Genomic DNA, 18,559 nt, shown 5'->3' on the forward strand with positions numbered 1-18,559 from the left:
GTTTCTCTCATCCTTTTAGAGTGAGCTCAATTCTCTTAAGAACAAGACAAATTATTCCATATACTACATTAAGAAAACTTATATCTAAAACTACATAAATTCATATCTACATAATGGAAATATATGAAAAATGAAGCCTTATTCCATTCCATCATCAATTGGATACAATGCTCTAAGAGTCCTTTTTTTTGGAATGGAGGAGGTACTCCTATTTATACAAAAACTTATGACAACAACCTCATAAATGTAGACCCACTATTCTCTCCTTTGACCCACATATTTCTCAACCAATGATGACACATAACCCTATCCTCCATGATCTCCTCCATGAGGTCCATGATCTTCTCCATGAAGCTTATCTTATCAAATTCGAATTTGATCATTCAAGGCCACATAAAGATGCCCTGGAAGCTTCCTTTGTGCCTACACATGTCAACAAACTCATTCTAATTGTTAGGTATAAGTATAAGCATTTTATTTTCTAAAGTTTAGCCATAAATTCACTTAAAAATGTTAAGAATTAATAAACTTTGGAAAAGCATAGTTATAATCCAATAATGAGGTAAATGGAATGATGTGGAGGTGGAATGGAGGTAACATGAAGGTAAAATGTGAAAATATTGGTGAATAATGGAGTGAAAATAGGGACTATTTTGAGGCCCAACATCTCCCCCAAACTCAAGATATTGCATGTCCTCATGCAATCAATGGTATTGCATGTCCTCATGCAATCTATTACATTACTTTTTGAGCTTTGGCTTAAACTCTGCATGATATCATTTACATAACTTTTGCAAAGCATTATTTTGATGAATTACAACTTGGTTGGTTCTTGTGTTTCAACCATATTTTGTTTGTTGCATTCAATGTATGATCTTTGCATATTGATAATGTGATTTTTGTTGCAGATTATTTTTGTAGGAATGCATCATGGTTGGTTCTTGTGTAACAACCATGATTTGTTGGCATCCAATTAACTTTTAAATACTTTTATCAAAGCCACTTGTAAGCTCATGTAATAATGGCAGAGTATTTTTGTTGGAATGCGTCATGGTTGGTTCTTGTGTAACAACCATGATTGTTTTCGCATCCAATTAACTTCTAAATACTTCCGACAAAGTCATTTGTATGCTCATGTAATAGTGAATATACTTTGAAGGTAAGTGGGGTTAAGTGGGGTTGTGATATATGAATGTGGATATGAATGTAACAAAGCATGTATGTAAGTGTATCCTTCCCCTTAAACGGATGGTTTGGGCAGTTATGTGAAATGGGGAAAAGAAGGGAAAAGGAAGTGAAGTTTTTCCAAAAATTATTATTCTAACTTTTCAAGGAATTTAATGGTTAAAAGTTAGAAAATATCATACCTTAACTTACCCTTCCAAAATGGATGAGAGCTGTGCACGTGTGGCTGCAAGAACTTTTGTTCATGGTCTTCTTTACTTGGTTGGAAAAATCATGCATGAATCATGCATGTGCAACTACCACAATTCTGCTCTAAATCTGCTTCTTCAAGCTGTGGATGAAAGATGAATCTATGTTATTGTATCGGCTGCTGGATCCTCTGCTGCTGGATGATGAATCTGATGAGTCTTGCTGAATATGGTTGAAAATATATATAAGGCTTGGAAGGTATACAAAATATAGAAGTTACATTTTCCTCCCAGCCTTATTTATTCACTTGTCCTCAAGTGAAATACAATGTATACAATGAATGGAAAGACAATGAATGGAAATTGGCTTCATCTGCTACAAAATATGGGTCTTCAAGTCTTCAACGCTCGATGGCACAAATCTTACTATGTGATTAAATGTGTCGATGTCGAACATAGCAAGAAGTTGTTGACTTAGTGGCCGTTAATGAATGCCCCTAGCCAACACAAGAGCTCCCACCATTGATTCCAATGGGAGTCAGGATGCCTAACACATCTTTGTAGGTACGAATAAATTTGTCGTAGTCGAGTCACCTACAAGATCCAACGAACAAGGGATATTAATGTACTCCCATTGTTCATTGGCAAGAGTACTTGCCATTAAGGCATGCAAGCCTCTAGGTGTTTTTTTTAATGATATATAGACTCTAGGACTTTGACTCAAGCAGAGTTTTATTGGTGGAAATGAAGGGGAATGGTGAAGACAATGGAAATGGCAATAAGCTTGTAAGAAATGAATGTAAGGAAATGCATGGTGAATGAATAAGAACTCTTGTTGTGAAAAATGGATATGGAAATGGGATGCTTTTATGGATTGACAATTGGGGGAAAATGTTTTGCAAAAAGGGAGTTGCAAAGGAGTGGTTGTAGAGTTGGATTTGTCTTTAGAATATGTCATGACTTAGTCTTTGGAAGACCAATTGTGCACATAATGTAATCTCCTTATGATCACTTGATTATCCTGTAACCTGTAAAAAACTTGGTACAAAGAAAACATAAGTGTGCTCATGAAGAAATGGCCATTTGCTTCATGTTTCTTACGCAAAAATTTTATACCAAATAAAACAAGTTAAGGACAAACAAAGTGTTAAAATTGACTTAATCATGATATTAATATCAATCCATTTGTGAAAATAACCATGAAGAGTAATATTCCCTGTTTGTGTCAGCTGACTTTGTGCATGGCAAAAAGTTTGGCATCATAGATTTGTTGTGTCCTGCAGATTAGTATGTTATAATAGCATACAACAATATCAATTTGCCAACTCTAAACAAGTTAGTCAACATTTAAATAATCCACCAAATGTTCTTTCAAATTATGCTTCCAAATGTTCCATTCTTTATTTTCAAGTCTGCGTGAATTTTGTGAAAAGCGTGTTTGTTTGTTTGTGTTTTTTTAATTTTTTTTTTCTTTCATCTTGTTCTTGTAATTCCCCTGATTCTCTCAATTTTTGTGCCCCCAAAGTTTTGTTTTATGCTAGTACCCTTCACATGCCAATGTTTATTATTATTATTTTTTTAAAACAACAATTGTTAATTTTTTTTTTTTTTTTTTTTTTTAATAACAAAAGATATTATATTAATATGATTCATATATTATTAAAATCATAATATATTAATATAGTTAATATATTAATATATTAACATATTTAATATTTTAATACAATCATAATATATTAATGTATTAATATATTAGTGTATTAATATATTAATATAGTTAATATAATTATTAATATATTAACATAATTAATATGTTATTACAATCATAATATATGTATTAATATAAATCAAATATTATATAAATATAAAAACATATCAATCTATATTTATTAAATTATATAACTAAATATATACAAAACAAATCTTACAAATCAATCATAAAACAAATTGATAACTAATAATATACCAATACAAATCAAAAGAAATCCAATCATTAAATGAAAATATATAAAACTATGATATATTACAATAAATACAAAACTATATTTATTAAATTATATAACTAAATATATACAAAACAAATCTCACAAATCAATCATAAAACAAATTGATAACTAATAATATACAAATACAAATCAAAAGAAATCGAATCATTAAATGAAAAATATAAAACAAATATAAATAATAATAAATACAAAACACATGTAAACTAAAAAATGGAAAAGAAAAATCCAAACAAAACGTAAAGCAAAATGGCATTTGGAGGGTTGGCGGCTTTTGAGGAGAAGAAGGTATTCGTTCAAAGTACTGAAGGTGAAGTTTTTGAGCTGAAAAGGGAGCGTTTCCAGAGCCCGAGTAAGATGGAAAAGAATTTCGTGTTCCTGCTTGCACCGGATTCGAACCTCCACAATGCTTTCTTCCACGCGGACCTCAACCTGGACATGGTACTTGCGATCGGATCCATATCTGTTGGCAGCGTCTAAACTCACTGCTAAAAAAAATCGGTTTCCTCAACCCGAGGATCCGCCGAAAGGGCCGAGACGTTGGTGGATTGAACGTCAGACTCAGCTCTCTCCACCTGTTGCTTCAGCTTCTCCACATATTCGATGGCGTCCGCTAAAATCGATGCCTTGTCACATGCTGTTCGACTGTGCAGCCCTTGCGATCGGGCTCTACGCTTCGTATATATCGCGGCTTCCTGCAAACAGCAAGTTCAATTATGGTTATGGGAGGTTTGAGGTGCTTTCTGGGTATGTGAATGCTGTTTTCTTGGTGTTGATTGGGTCTCTCATAGTTTTGGTGTCTATTGAGAGAATTCTAGAACCCCAAGAGATTTCTACAGATTGTTTACTGATTGTTTCGGTCGGAGGACTTGTGGTCAATCTTGTGGGGTTGGCATTTTTCCATGAAGCACATCATCATGCCCATGGTGGGGGTTGTTCCCATTCAGTCTCATGAAAGCCATGGACACAGCCATTCCCATTCTCATTCTCATGAAAGTCACGGACACAGCCACACTTGCACAATTAGTGCTGCTCCTTGCAGTGGCAGGGAGCACAATAACTCGAAAGGCGGTGATAGTTCGGATGAGGTAAATAATTTCCATGACAATCATGACCATAGCGGTGGTGTTCATAGTGATGCTCATATTAGATGCAATGATCATGATCATCATGAGGACAAGTTTTGTCATCAAATGTCACATGATAATACTTGTAATAGCCATAGTCACAGTGCCAACGGTGGGCAATTGAACCATGAGCAGCAAAGACAGGCAGATCCTCCGGCCTAAACCCCCTCATCGCATGTGTTGACATGCCCTCACTCATGTTTTCCGCTTGTTGGGCAATTCCATTCGTGGGGGTTGGCCTTGCTGAGGTATCCTCTGACCCAAGAATCTGCTCCCTTATGGCCTAAAAGCGGTGGCCTGGATCACAATGAATGTAAAACAAAAACCATTTTTTATTCACGCAGTTACTAAAATAGGGTCCTGAAGAACCAGGATTTAATCTTAGACCGTTAGGAATTTAAACAAACGATTTCTGGGTTATATAATTCATTTTATTATGGAAAAAACTCATGTCTTCGTTTGTCCAAATTTTCCTTGGTTGAATCACAAACTGCTTTTCAAAACTGATGTTTTTAAGGGGTTGCGTTTTGAAGATGATCTTTTTCTCATTCACAAAATTCTTTATTTATTTTTGCAAATTAATTTTTTAGCAAGAGTTTTTTTATTTATTTAAACCAAATCAATGGACTTTCTGATCTTCCTGATCGCACGAAGCGCAGGAAGAGAGCATACTCATCGCTCGATTTGTGTTTATTTATGCAGGGGGGTTTTTGAAAAGACAAAATTTAAAACTAGCTACACAGTAAAACATCAGAAAATTCAAACTTAATTCCTTTGTGAAAATCCTGCTGTCACCAGGTCTCACAAGTTATTTTGTCTAAAGAAAACTATTAGAACTGAATTAAATTCTAATGCCTAATCCCTTAGCACCATCCCCGGCAACGGCGCCAAAATGTTGGGCAATTTATTGGACTTAAATTGCTGCATAAATTATCGACCAGGGAAACTCGTAAGCTTGTGATGATGCCAGCACAATATATGCAGGAGTAGGCAACTAACCTATGTCTAAAGAAATTATTTACGATTCAATATAATATGCAAGGGAAGAGGCTCCTAACTAAGGAGGTCCTGGTTGTCCTTCCCTACAGTATCATAGAGAAACCATATAAAACTAAAGACTTGAAATAAAGACAAGAGAATGAACTTAGTTATTGTTTAGATTCAAGTAGAGAGAGAGACTAACTTAGTCTCTTGATTGTCCTCTCATGTACTAATCCAAACTAAACTAAGATTCATTCATAAGCATAAGAAATGAAATAACTTTGAAACATAAACACAAAAGAATGAATTTCAATTACCATATAAATCATTGGAGAGAGAGCCTAACTTAGACTCTTGGTATCTCCTCATATGATACTTGAAACATAAAAGCAAAAGAATGAATTTCAATTATCATGCAAATCAAATAGAGAGAGAGTCTAACTTAGACCCTTGGTTTTTCTCTCATATGCTAATAAGATTCTAATTTAAAACTCATTCATCAACAAATCAAATCCTCAAACATCTAAACAAGTAAATGAAATAAGATCTAATATGAAATAAAATGTTTCTCTCATCCTTTTAGAGTGAGCTCAATTCTCTTAAGAACAAGACAAATTATTCCATATACTACATTAAGAAAACTTATATCTAAAACTACATAAATTCATATCTACATAATGGAAATATATGAAAAATGAAGCCTTATTCTATTCCATCATCAATTGGATACAATGCTCTAAGAGTCCTTTTTTTTGGAATGGAGGAGGTACTCCTATTTATACAAAAACTTATGACAACAACCTCATAAATGTAGACCCACTATTCTCTCCTTTGACCCACATATTTCTCAACCAATGATGACACATAACCCTATCCTCCATGATCTCCTCCATGAGGTCCATGATCTTCTCCATGAAGCTTATCTTATCAAATTCGAATTTGATCATTCAAGGCCACATAAAGATGCCCTGGAAGCTTCCTTTGTGCCTACACATGTCAACAAACTCATTCTAGTTGTTAGGTATAAGTATAAGCATTTTATTTTCTAAAGTTTAGCCATAAATTCACTTAAAAATGTTAAGAATTAATAAACTTTGGAAAAACATAGTTATAATCCAATAATGAGGTAAATGGAATGATGTGGAGGTGGAATGGAGGTAACATGAAGGTAAAATGTGAAAATATTGGTGAATAATGGAGTGAAAATAGGGACTATTTTGAGGCCCAACAAGATCATCACACAAAAGCCACACACATGAACACCATGATATAAGGTGGAAACCCAATGTGGGTGAAAACCACCTGCTGCAAGTCGTCTCTATCTTTCTTTAATAAGAACTTCAGTTTACAATATTTTGTACTGGTGCAGCCTTATACCAGTACGCAGGCTACAACCTGCAGAAGGCTTCAACCTTCTCTCGTTCTCCAAACTTCCTTGGAAGGGAGCTCCAACCCCCTTTGCTCTTGTACTAGCTAAGATACTAGTACGTAGGTGCTGGCCTACAATCTTCTTTCCTTCAGGTACCACTTTTCATCAATTTTCACACTGGATACTCCTGAAGCACAACATTACAATCTGAAGACCATGATTCATTCACAAATCATAAAACAACCAATACTAGCATCATCAATCTTTGAATCACTGAACCACTAAAACCCTGTCAAACCCAGTCACCAGAACACAGAGCAGACTACAGAACTCTGCAATAACAGTCAGATCCAGCTGCAACCCAAAAATCAAGCTCCAAAAGATATACGCTACTACAATGAAGGCAACCCGCGTATACACACGGTTTTACCGAAGACAACCTGCGTACAGATCTAAAAATAATTTTTCATAACTTGTAGCTGTACCAGATTTCAGTTATACCCAGAACATAACATTGCGTCAGTATGCAGATCTAGAAATACGGATAATCAACCATATAAAGATAGTTCATTTCAAACCATTTGAGCCCGATCTCTCCTTAGATCTAGTTCTCCATCAACCGGTGAGATCTCTCCTTAGCTCAGATCAAGCAATACCTCATCAACCAATAACCTGCGTACTGGATCTAATATTTCATCAGATATTCAAGACTTTTCAGATGAACTTGCCTTATGATTTCCTTCTCCTTATATAGCCTTAGGCCTTGTTCAATACCAAGAGCCAAAACCATAGAAATCCAATACCATCATCTTCAAAACTAGGGATCAACACGTCCGTCGAGACACCAAGGTCCAAAACCATAGGCACAACTTCCAAGGAATAACCGCCGTGGACCAAAGAGAAGTTTTCCACATACACGCGCTTTTACTGAAGCTAACCAGCGTGTACACGCGACTTGATATATAGAGAACCTGCATATACGCGACTTGGTATATAGTGAACTTGCTTGTATACGCGACTTGGGCTTAACGAACCTGCGTGTATGAACTTTCTTGGCATGCTGTACTAAGATCTGTCCTCTGATTAAGTTGCCATCACCTGTACCAACCTCTGAGTGAGTTGCCATCAAGGACAACACTTGAATCATAATGCCAACAATCTCCCCCTTTGGACTTGATGGCAACCACCACACCAAGTCACTCTCCCTGAGTACATGCTGATATCTTTGCTTGGATGTGCTGAAACATGCTTCCTCTGACTGCAGGCAAGATCTGCAAAAGATGTTCTTCAAAGGAACCAAGACTTATACACCATAAGAGACCTTCCTATTACCAAAAGACTCAATACATACATCCATACTCCCAACCAAGAGGGGATACATTGGAAACAACCAATTATATTACATCATTCATCCCAGGCATAGTGGGGAAACCAACATAGGCCGTTACATGACCTTGACACCATAAAAGAAATATCACAGAAGAGATACATGACATAGAGACAACAAATCTAGACCAAGACTTATGAAAGTCACAAGCAGCATCTGATACACATCTTTTAGATCAGCAACCAAGGTTTTCTTCTGAGCTCCTTCTCCTGAAACCAACAACAGTTGTGTACTAGAACCAAAAGCATCTAAATGCCAACAATGCTTTATGAGACTTTAATCTGCTCCCCCTGAACCTGTGCCTGAAGAATTCTGGCATACCCATCTCAGACCTTCTCCGACCGGAGTCTGCCCTTGCTGTTCAGAACTCCATATACGCGACTTCTCCTGCAGAAAATGGCGTATGCACGCGGATATGCTTTCTGCAACACGCGTACACCATACACGCGACTTTCCCAGTATAAATCAGCGTATATACGCGGATATCCCTTACGTAACTTGCGTATACCAAATTTTCTGTAGAACAGACAAGCTTCAACAGCAGGATGAAGCATCAACTACTCCCAGCTTTTGTCTGAGATATTCAAAAGTTTCCCTGGGCAGTGGTTTTGTGAGAATATCAGCAACTTGTTCCTTAGAAGGAACATACTCCAACTTGACCTTCTGCTCAAGCACTTGTTCCCGAAGAAAATGGTACTTGATTGGTATGTGCTTGGTCTTTGAGTGCATGACTGGATTCTTTGAAATGCTGATTGCACTTGTATTATCACATAAGATAGAGACTGGTGAAGTGCAAGTGATTTGAAAATCCTACAAGGTCTGCATCATCCAAAGAAGTTGTGCGCAACAGGATGCCACAGCCACATATTCTGCTTCAGCTGTAGATAAGGCAAGCAAACTCTGTTTCTTGCTGAACCAAGATACTAATCTGGAGCCCATAAAGAATGCACTACCACTTGTGCTCTTCCTGTCATCCACGCTTCCGGCCCAATCTGCATCTGTATAAGCATGAAGTGTGAGATCTGTATCTCTAGGATACCATAATCCATAATTTTGTGTCCCTTGAAGATATTTGAAGATTCTCTTCACTGCCTGAAGATGAGTCTCCTTTGGATTTGCCTGAAATCTCCCAACTATTCCGACTGCATGCATGATGTCTGGTCAGGTACCTGTCAAATAAAGCAAACTCCCAATCATGGATCTATAAGTTGGTTGATGAACTGCTGCTGATTCATCATTTGCACTGAGGCTGCATCCTGTAACCATGGGTGTACATACTGGCTTTGAATCTTCCATGCCATACTTCTTCAAGATCCGCTTGAGGTACTTGGTTTGAGACAAGAAGATGCCTCCTTCATTTTGTTGGATTTGCAATCCAAGAAAGTATGTCAATTCTCCAAGTAGTGACATTTCGAATTCTTTCTGCATAACCAAGGCAAAGTTTTGACTCATAGTCTCTTCATTGCTGCCAAAGATAATATCATCTACATAAACAACAAGTATTAGCAATTTGTTATTTTCAATTTTTATATAGAGATTGCTATCTGCTGATCCTTTTGAAAAGCCTTGTTGGTGAAGATATTTGTCCAATCGATAGTACCAAGCCCTTGGAGCTTGTTTGAGACCATAGAGAGCCTTTTTTAATTTGCATACAAGGTTTGGATCATTCCCAAGAATGAAACCATCTGGCTGCTCAATATATACTTCTTCTTCTAAGTCTCCATTCAGAAAGGCTGATTTCACGTCCATTTGAAATACTTTGAAGTTTTGAAAGCTTGAGAGAGCAAAGAACATTCGGATGGCCTCAAGTCTTGCTATAGGAGCAAAGGTCTCTTCAAAATCTATTCCTTCTTGCTGCGCATACCCTTTACAAACAAGTCTGGCCTTGTTTCTAATTACTTCTCCATTTTCATTCAATTTATTCTTGAAGACCCATTTTGTCCCTATGACATTCTTATCTTTTGGTCTAGGAACCAGTTCCCAAGTGTTGTTCTTTTCGATCTGCTCAAGTTCTTCATCCATTGCTTTGACCCAACATTCATCTTTGCATGCCTCTTTCACATTTTGTGGTTCAGTGGAAGAGAGTAATGCCAAATAGCTTGAAGCTTTTGCAATTCTTCTTCTTGTTTGTATTCCTGCTTCTTTCTGCCCCACAATCTGAGATTCTGGATGATTCTTTTGAACATATCTGGATGGAGTCTTCTCTTCTATTCTTGCCTGCTCCTCTAGTTCTTCTTGAGGTTCTTCTTCTTCATCATTCTGCCTTTGAGTGTAGCCTTCATCTTCTTCAATGTCTTCATGATGAACTTGCCTAGGAATATATCCCTTCTCATCAACCACTACATCAATGCTGTCAACAATTCTGCCAAGTCTTTTATTGTAGCACTTGTATGCTTTGCTATATGGAGAATAACCAAGAAGAATGCCTTCATCTGCTCTTGGTTCAAGTTTTCCAGGTTGCTCATCAGTATTCTTAATATAACATTTGCTCCCAAATATTTTGAAGTGCTTCACCGAAGGAGTCTCACCACTCCAGAGCTCATGAGGTGTTTGTGTGTTGTTTACTCGGACATTTGTTTTGTTAAGAATAATAACCGCAGCATGTGCAGCTTCACCCCAGAAAGTTGCGGGAGTACCTGATTCATCAAGCATAGCATGAGCCATTTGTTGGATTGTTCTGTTCATTCTTTCCACCACCCCATTTTGCTGAGGAGTTCTAGCTGTAGAGAATTCTCTTCTTATCCCATGTTCTTCACAGAAATCAAAAAATTCGTTTGAGGTAAACTCCCCACCTCTGTCAGATCTGAGGCATTTAATTTTGTGTCCTGATTCATTTTCAACCAAGGCTTTGAAGGATTTGAATTTTTCGAATGCTTCATCTTTGTGCTTCATAAGTCCTAACCAGACAAACCTGGAGAAATCGTCAATGAATAATATCAAGTATTCTTCTCCTCGAGGTGTTCTTTTTCTGAATGGACCACATGTATATGTATGTACTAGCTCAAGAGGCATGCTAGCTGATCCTTCCTTCTCTGGAAAGTTAGTTCTGGTTTGCTTTCCAAACTGACAAGATTTGCATATAGTGTTGTCTAGAATTTTGATATCTGGAAGACCACGAACTGCCTGATATTTGCATGCTTTCCTTATTTGTGAAAATCTTAGATGCCCCAACCTTCGATGCCATAGCCAGTGTTCATCATCCTTGCTCAAATAGCATTGTTGTGGTCCTTCTTCAAATATGTATAGATTATTTGGAGTCCTTCTTCCTTTGATCACTGTTTTACCTGTATCAAGATCACGAACACGACATCCATTTGATCTAAATATTACCTCTGTTCCTTGATCGCACATCTGACTGACACTCAGAAGATTATGCTTCAATCCATCAACATACAAAACATTTCCAGCTTTGACCTTCTCTTTCAATGGAGCCACACCTTTTCCTTTTATGGCTGCAGAGATATCGTTTCCAAAAGAAACTTTCTTCCCCTTTTCTAATACGGTATATGACTCAAGCTTTTCTTTGTCCCCTGTCATATGCTTCGAACATCTGCTGTCAATGTACCATAGACTTTCTTGACCTTCTGCATAAAAGGATATCCCACATCTTTCTGGTTGTGGTTCCTTTATTCTCCATGTTCTGACATTTGAGTTTTTCTCCTTCTGAATTGTCTTCCGGAACCTGCTCCTGCATTCAGAGTCTTCATGACCAAAGTTATTACAAATAGAGCATTCAACTTCATTTTCAAGAACCGAAAAGTTGTTATAAGTCCTTTTCATGGTTTCAGTCATTCTCCCTTGCTTTTGAGCTTCTCTAGTCATGATTGTCTTGTATGCAACACATTGAGCTGCTTTGTGACCGAAGTTATGGCAAGAAAAGCATTGGCCATTAAAGAAACTTCTGTGATAATCATATCTATTATCCAACCGATTGTAGCTTCTATTTATTCTTGGAGCAAATTGGGAAGATTTTACCTGTGGCTGATTGTAGCTTCTGTTTGTCCTTAAGGCAGTTTGTCCCCAAATTTCTTGATGGTCTTTATTTGTTCTTGAGGTAAACTGTCCCTGATTCACCTGATTACTTTTATTTGGCCTTTGCTCGCTTTCCCTTGCTGCATCAAGATAACTTTTAGAGGTAGAGGCTTGAGATGTTTCTCCATTATATCCAAGACTTGTCTTGATCAGAGGAGATCGCTGCACATTGATGATCTCATCCAAGGTTTCAGATCCTTTAACAAATTTAAGATTAATAGCTTTTGTTTTCTCAATCTCTTTTCTAAGACCAACAATTTCACCTTCTAGTTTTTCAAGATGTTTTTCCTTTTCATCTATTGCAGATACTTTAGATTCAAACTTGGGGGACAATGATCTTAGAACCTTTTCAACCACTATAGCCTCTTTTATTTCTTCACCCAAATTTTTCATACAATTAACAATCTCATCTACCCGAAGAAAATAGTTAGCCACACTTTCATCATTATACATCTTGAGAGTCTCATATTGAATCCTGAGAGTTTGAAGTTTAGCACGCTTTACCTGTTCATCTCCTTCATAGCTCGTGACAATTTTGTCCCATATCTCTTTTGCGGATTTGTAGTGCATTACCTTCATGAATTCCGTTTGGGATATACATCCTAATAGGGTACTGACTGCTTTTGCATTTGTTTCATACTTCTTTTTCTCAGCTGCATCTGTAGGAGTAGCTGAAGGAAAAGCATAGCCTGTTTCTACGATGTCCCAAACTTCTGTACCAAGAGATTGAAGATAGGCAGTAACTCTTACCTTCCAATAATTGAAGTTTGTCCCATCAAAAACCGGTGGCCTGATTGATGCTTCTCTCTCGTAGTTGCTCATGATGAACGATCTACCTTCAAGCGATCAAGCTTCTCTGAAGGACCTGCTCTGATACGAATTGTTGGAAATAATACTGAGAGGGGGGGGTGAATCAGTATTATCAGATTAATAAAACTTTTTCAATGCTCAGAAACATATACGCTACTTCAGTTAACTGAACCAGCGTGTACACGCTACTGTGTCTAAAGAGAACAGCGTATAACCAGAAAACTTATAATTCAGTTAGTTTATCTTCAGTTAAGTGCATCAGGTCATTATTCACCATATTAAGAGTAAACAGATGCAGTATAACAGAACAGATCATCACACAAAAGCCACACACATGAACACCATGATATAAGGTGGAAACCCAATGTGGGTGAAAACCACCTGCTGCAAGTCGTCTCTATCTTTCTTTAATAAGAACTTTAGTTTACAATATTTTGTACTGGTGCAGCCTTATACCAGTACGCAGGCTACAACCTGCAGAAGGCTTCAACCTTCTCTCGTTCTCCGAACTTCCTTGGAAGGGAGCTCCAACCCCCTTTGCTCTTGTACTAGCTAAGATACTAGTACGTAGGTGCTGGCCTACAATCTTCTTTCCTTCAGGTACCACTTTTCATCAATTTTCACACTGGATACTCCTAAAGCACAACATTACAATCTGAAGACCATGATTCATTCACAAATCATAAAACAACCAATACTAGCATCATCAATCTTTGAATCACTGAACCACTAAAACCCTGTCAAACCCAGTCACCAGAACATAGAGCAGACTACAGAACTCTGCAATAACAGTCAGATCCAGCTGCAACCCAAAAATCAAGCTCCAAAAGATATACGCTACTACAATGAAGGCAACCCGCGTATACACACGGTTTTACCGAAGACAACCTACGTACAGATCTAAAAATAATTTTTCATAACTTGCAGCTGTACCAGATTTCAGTTATACCTAGAACATAACATTGCGTCAGTATGCAGATCTAGAAATACGGATAATCAACCATATAAAGATAGTTCATTTCAAACCATTTGATCCCGATCTCTCCTTAGATCTAGTTCTCCATCAACCGGTGAGATCTCTCCTTAGCTCAGATCAAGCAATACCTCATCAACCAATAACCTGCGTACTGGATCTAATATTTCATCAGATATTCAAGACTTTTCAGATGAACTTGCCTTATGATTTCCTTCTCCTTATATAGCCTTAGGCCTTGTTCAATACCAAGAGCCAAAACCATAGAAATCCAATACCATCATCTTCAAAACTAGGGATCAACACGTCCGTCGAGACACCAAGGTCCAAAACCATAGGCACAACTTCCAAGGAATAACCGCCGTGGACCAAAGAGAAGTTTTCCACATACACGCGCTTTTACTGAAGCTAACCAGCGTGTACACGCGACTTGATATATAGAGAACCTGCATATACGCGACTTGGTATATAGTGAACTTGCTTGTATACGCGACTTGGGCTTAACGAACCTGCGTGTATGAACTTTCTTGGCATGCTGTACTAAGATCTGTCCTCTGATTAAGTTGCCATCACCTGTACCAACCTCTGAGTGAGTTGCCATCAAGGACAACACTTGAATCATAATGCCAACAATCTCCCCCTTTGGACTTGATGGCAACCACCACACCAAGTCACTCTCCCTGAGTACATGCTGATATCTTTGCTTGGATGTGCTGAAACATGCTTCCTCTGACTGTAGGCAAGATCTGCAAAAGATGTTCTTCAAAGGAACCAAGACTTATACACCATAAGAGACCTTCCTATTACCAAAAGACTCAATACATACATCCATACTCCCAACCAAGAGGGGATACATTGGAAACAACCAATTATATTACATCATTCATCCCAGGCATAGTGGGGAAACCAACATAGGCCGTTACATGACCTTGACACCATAAAAGAAATATCACAGAAGAGATACATGACATAGAGACAACAAATGTAGACCAAGACTTATGAAAGCCACAAGCAGCATCTGATACACATCTTTTAGATCAGCAACCAAGATTTTCTTCTGAGCTCCTTCTTCTGAAACCAACAACAGTTGTGTACTAGAACCAAAAGCATCTAAATGCCAACAATGCTTTATGAGACTTTAATCTGCTCCCCGTGAACCTGTGCCTGCTGCTCCCCCTGAACCTGTGCCTAAAGAATTCTGGCATACCCATCTCAGACCTTCTCCGACCGGAGTCTGCCCTTGCTGTTCAGAACTCCATATACGCGACTTCTCCTGCAGAAAATGGCGTATGCACGCGGATATGCTTTCTGCAACACGCGTACACCATACACGCGACTTTCCCAGTATAAATCGGCGTATATACGCAGATATCCCTTACGTAACTTGCGTATACCAAATTTTCTGTAGAACAGACAAGCTTCAACAGCAGGATGAAGCATCAACTACTCCCAGCTTTTATCTGAGATATTCAAAAGTTTCCCTGGGCAGTGGTTTTGTGAGAATATCAGCAACTTGTTCCTTAGAAGGAACATACTCCAACTTGACCTTCTGCTCAAGCACTTGTTCCCGAAGAAAATGGTACTTGATTGGTATGTGCTTGGTCTTTGAGTGCATGACTAGATTCTTTGAAATGCTGATTGCACTTGTATTATCACATAAGATAGAGACTGGTGAAGTGCAAGTGATTTGAAAATCCTGCAAGGTCTGCATCATCCAAAGAAGTTGTGCGCAACAGGATGCCGCAGCCACATATTCTGCTTCAGCTGTAGATAAGGCAATCGAACTCTGTTTCTTGCTGAACCAAGATACTAATCTGGAGCCCATAAAGAATGCACTACCACTTGTGCTCTTCCTGTCATCCACGCTTCCGGCCCAATCTGCATCTGTATAAGCATGAAGTGTGAGATCTGTATCTCTAGGATACCATAATCCATAATTTTGTGTCCCTTGAAGATATTTGAAGATTCTCTTCACTGCCTGAAGATGAGTCTCCTTTGGATTTGCCTGAAATCTCCCAACTATTCCGACTGCATGCATGATGTCTGGTCAGGTACCTGTCAAATAAAGCAAACTCCCAATCATAGATCTATAAGTTGGTTGATGAACTGCTGCTGATTCATCATTTGCACTGAGGCTGCATCCTGTAACCATGGGTGTACATACTGGCTTTGAATCTTCCATGCCATACTTCTTCAAGATCTGCTTGAGGTACTTGGTTTGAGACAAGAAGATGCCTCCTTCATTTTGTTGGATTTGCAATCCAAGAAAGTATGTCAATTCTCCAAGTAGTGACATTTCGAATTCTTTCTGCATAACCAAGGCAAAGTTTTGACTCATAGTCTCTTCATTGCTGCCAAAGATAATATCATCTACATAAACAACAAGTATTAGCAATTTGTTATTTTCAATTTTTATATAGAGATTGCTATCTGCTGATCCTTTTGAAAAGCCTTGTTGGTGAAGATATTTGTCCAATCGATAGTACCAAGCCCTTGGAGCTTGTTTGAGACCATAGAGAGCCTTTTTTAATTTGCATACAAGGTTTGGATCATTCCCAAGAATGAAACCATCTGGCTGCTCAATATATACTTCTTCTTCTAAGTCTCCATTCAGAAAGGCTGATTTCACGTCCATTTGAAATACTTTGAAGTTTTGAAAGCTTGAGAGAGCAAAGAACATTTGGATGGCCTCAAGTCTTGCTACAGGAGCAAAGGTCTCTTCAAAATCTATTCCTTCTTGCTGCGCATACCCTTTACAAACAAGTCTGGCCTTGTTTCTAATTACTTCTCCATTTTCATTCAATTTATTCTTGAAGACCCATTTTGTCCCTATGACATTCTTATCTTTTGGTCTAGGAACCAGTTCCCAAGTGTTGTTCTTTTCGATCTGCTCAAGTTCTTCATCCATTGCTTTGACCCAACATTCATCTTTGCATGCCTCTTTCACATTTTGTGGTTCAGTGGAAGAGAGTAATGCCAAATAGCTTGAAGCTTTTGCAATTCTTCTTCTTGTTTGTATTCCTGCTTCTTTCTGCCCCACAATCTGAGATTCTGGATGATTCTTTTGAACATATCTGGATGGAGTCTTCTCTTCTATTCTTGCCTGCTCCTCTGGTTCTTCTTGAGGTTCTTCTTCTTCATCATTCTGCCTTTGAGTGTAGCCTTCATCTTCTTCAATGTCTTCATGATGAACTTGCCTAGGAATATATCCCTTCTCATCAACCACTACATCAATGCTGTCAACAATTCTGCCAAGTCTTTTATTGTAGCACTTGTATGCTTTGCTATATGGAGAATAACCAAGAAGAATGCCTTCATCTGCTCTTGGTTCAAGTTTGCCAGGTTGCTCATCAGTATTCTTAATATAACATTTGCTCCCAAATATTTTGAAGTGCTTCACCGAAGGAGTCTCACCACTCCAGAGCTCATGAGGTGTTTGTGTGTTGTTTACTCGGACATTTGTTTTGTTAAGAATAATAACCGCAGCATGTGCAGCTTCACCCCAGAAAGTTGAGGGAGTACCTGATTCATCAAGCATAGCATGAGCCATTTGTTGGATTGTTCTGTTCATTCTTTCCACCACCCCATTTTGCTGAGGAGTTCTAGCTGTAGAGAATTCTCTTCTTATCCCATGTTCTTCACAGAAATCAAAAAATTCGTTTGAGGTAAACTCCCCACCTCTGTCAGATCTGAGGCATTTAATTTTGTGTCCTGATTCATTTTCAACCAAGGCTTTGAAGGATTTGAATTTTTCGAATGCTTCATCTTTGTGCTTCATAAGTCCTAACCAGACAAACCTGGAGAAATCGTCAATGAATAATATCAAGTATTCTTCTCCTCGAGGTGTTCTTTTTCTGAATGGACCACATGTATATGTATGTAATAGCTCAAGAGGCATGCTAGCTGATCCTTCCTTCTCTGGAAAGTTAGTTCTGGTTTGCTTTCCAAACTGACAAGATTTGCATATAGTGTTGTCTGGAATTTTGATATCTGGAAGACCACGAACTGCCTGATATTTGCATGCTTTCCTTATTTGTGAAAATCTTAGATGCCCCAACCTTCAATGCCATAGCCAGTGTTCATCATCCTTGCTCAAATAGCATTGTTGTGGTCCTTCTTCAAATATGTATAGATTATTTGGAGTCCTTCTTCCTTTGATCACTGTTTTACCTGTATCAAGATCACGAACACGACATCCATTTGATCTAAATATTACCTCTGTTCCTTGATCGCACATCTGACTGACACTCAGAAGATTATGCTTCAATCCATCAACATACAAAACATTTCTAGCTTTGACCTTCTCTTTCAATGGAGCCACACCTTTTCCTTTTATGGCTGCAGAGATATCGTTTCCAAAAGAAACTTTCTTCCCCTTTTCTAATACGGTATATGACTCAAGCTTTTCTTTGTCCCCTGTCATATGCTTCGAACATCCGCTGTCAATGTACCATAGACTTTCTTGACCTTCTGCATAAAAGGATATCCCACATCTTTCTGGTTG

The sequence above is a fragment of the Pinus tabuliformis genome, chromosome 1_2 (assembly GCF_031772625.1).
Source record: "Pinus tabuliformis cultivar Carrire ecotype Pingquan chromosome 1_2, CPIR1, whole genome shotgun sequence".
In the NCBI taxonomy this organism is placed as follows: domain Eukaryota; kingdom Viridiplantae; phylum Streptophyta; class Pinopsida; order Pinales; family Pinaceae; genus Pinus; species Pinus tabuliformis.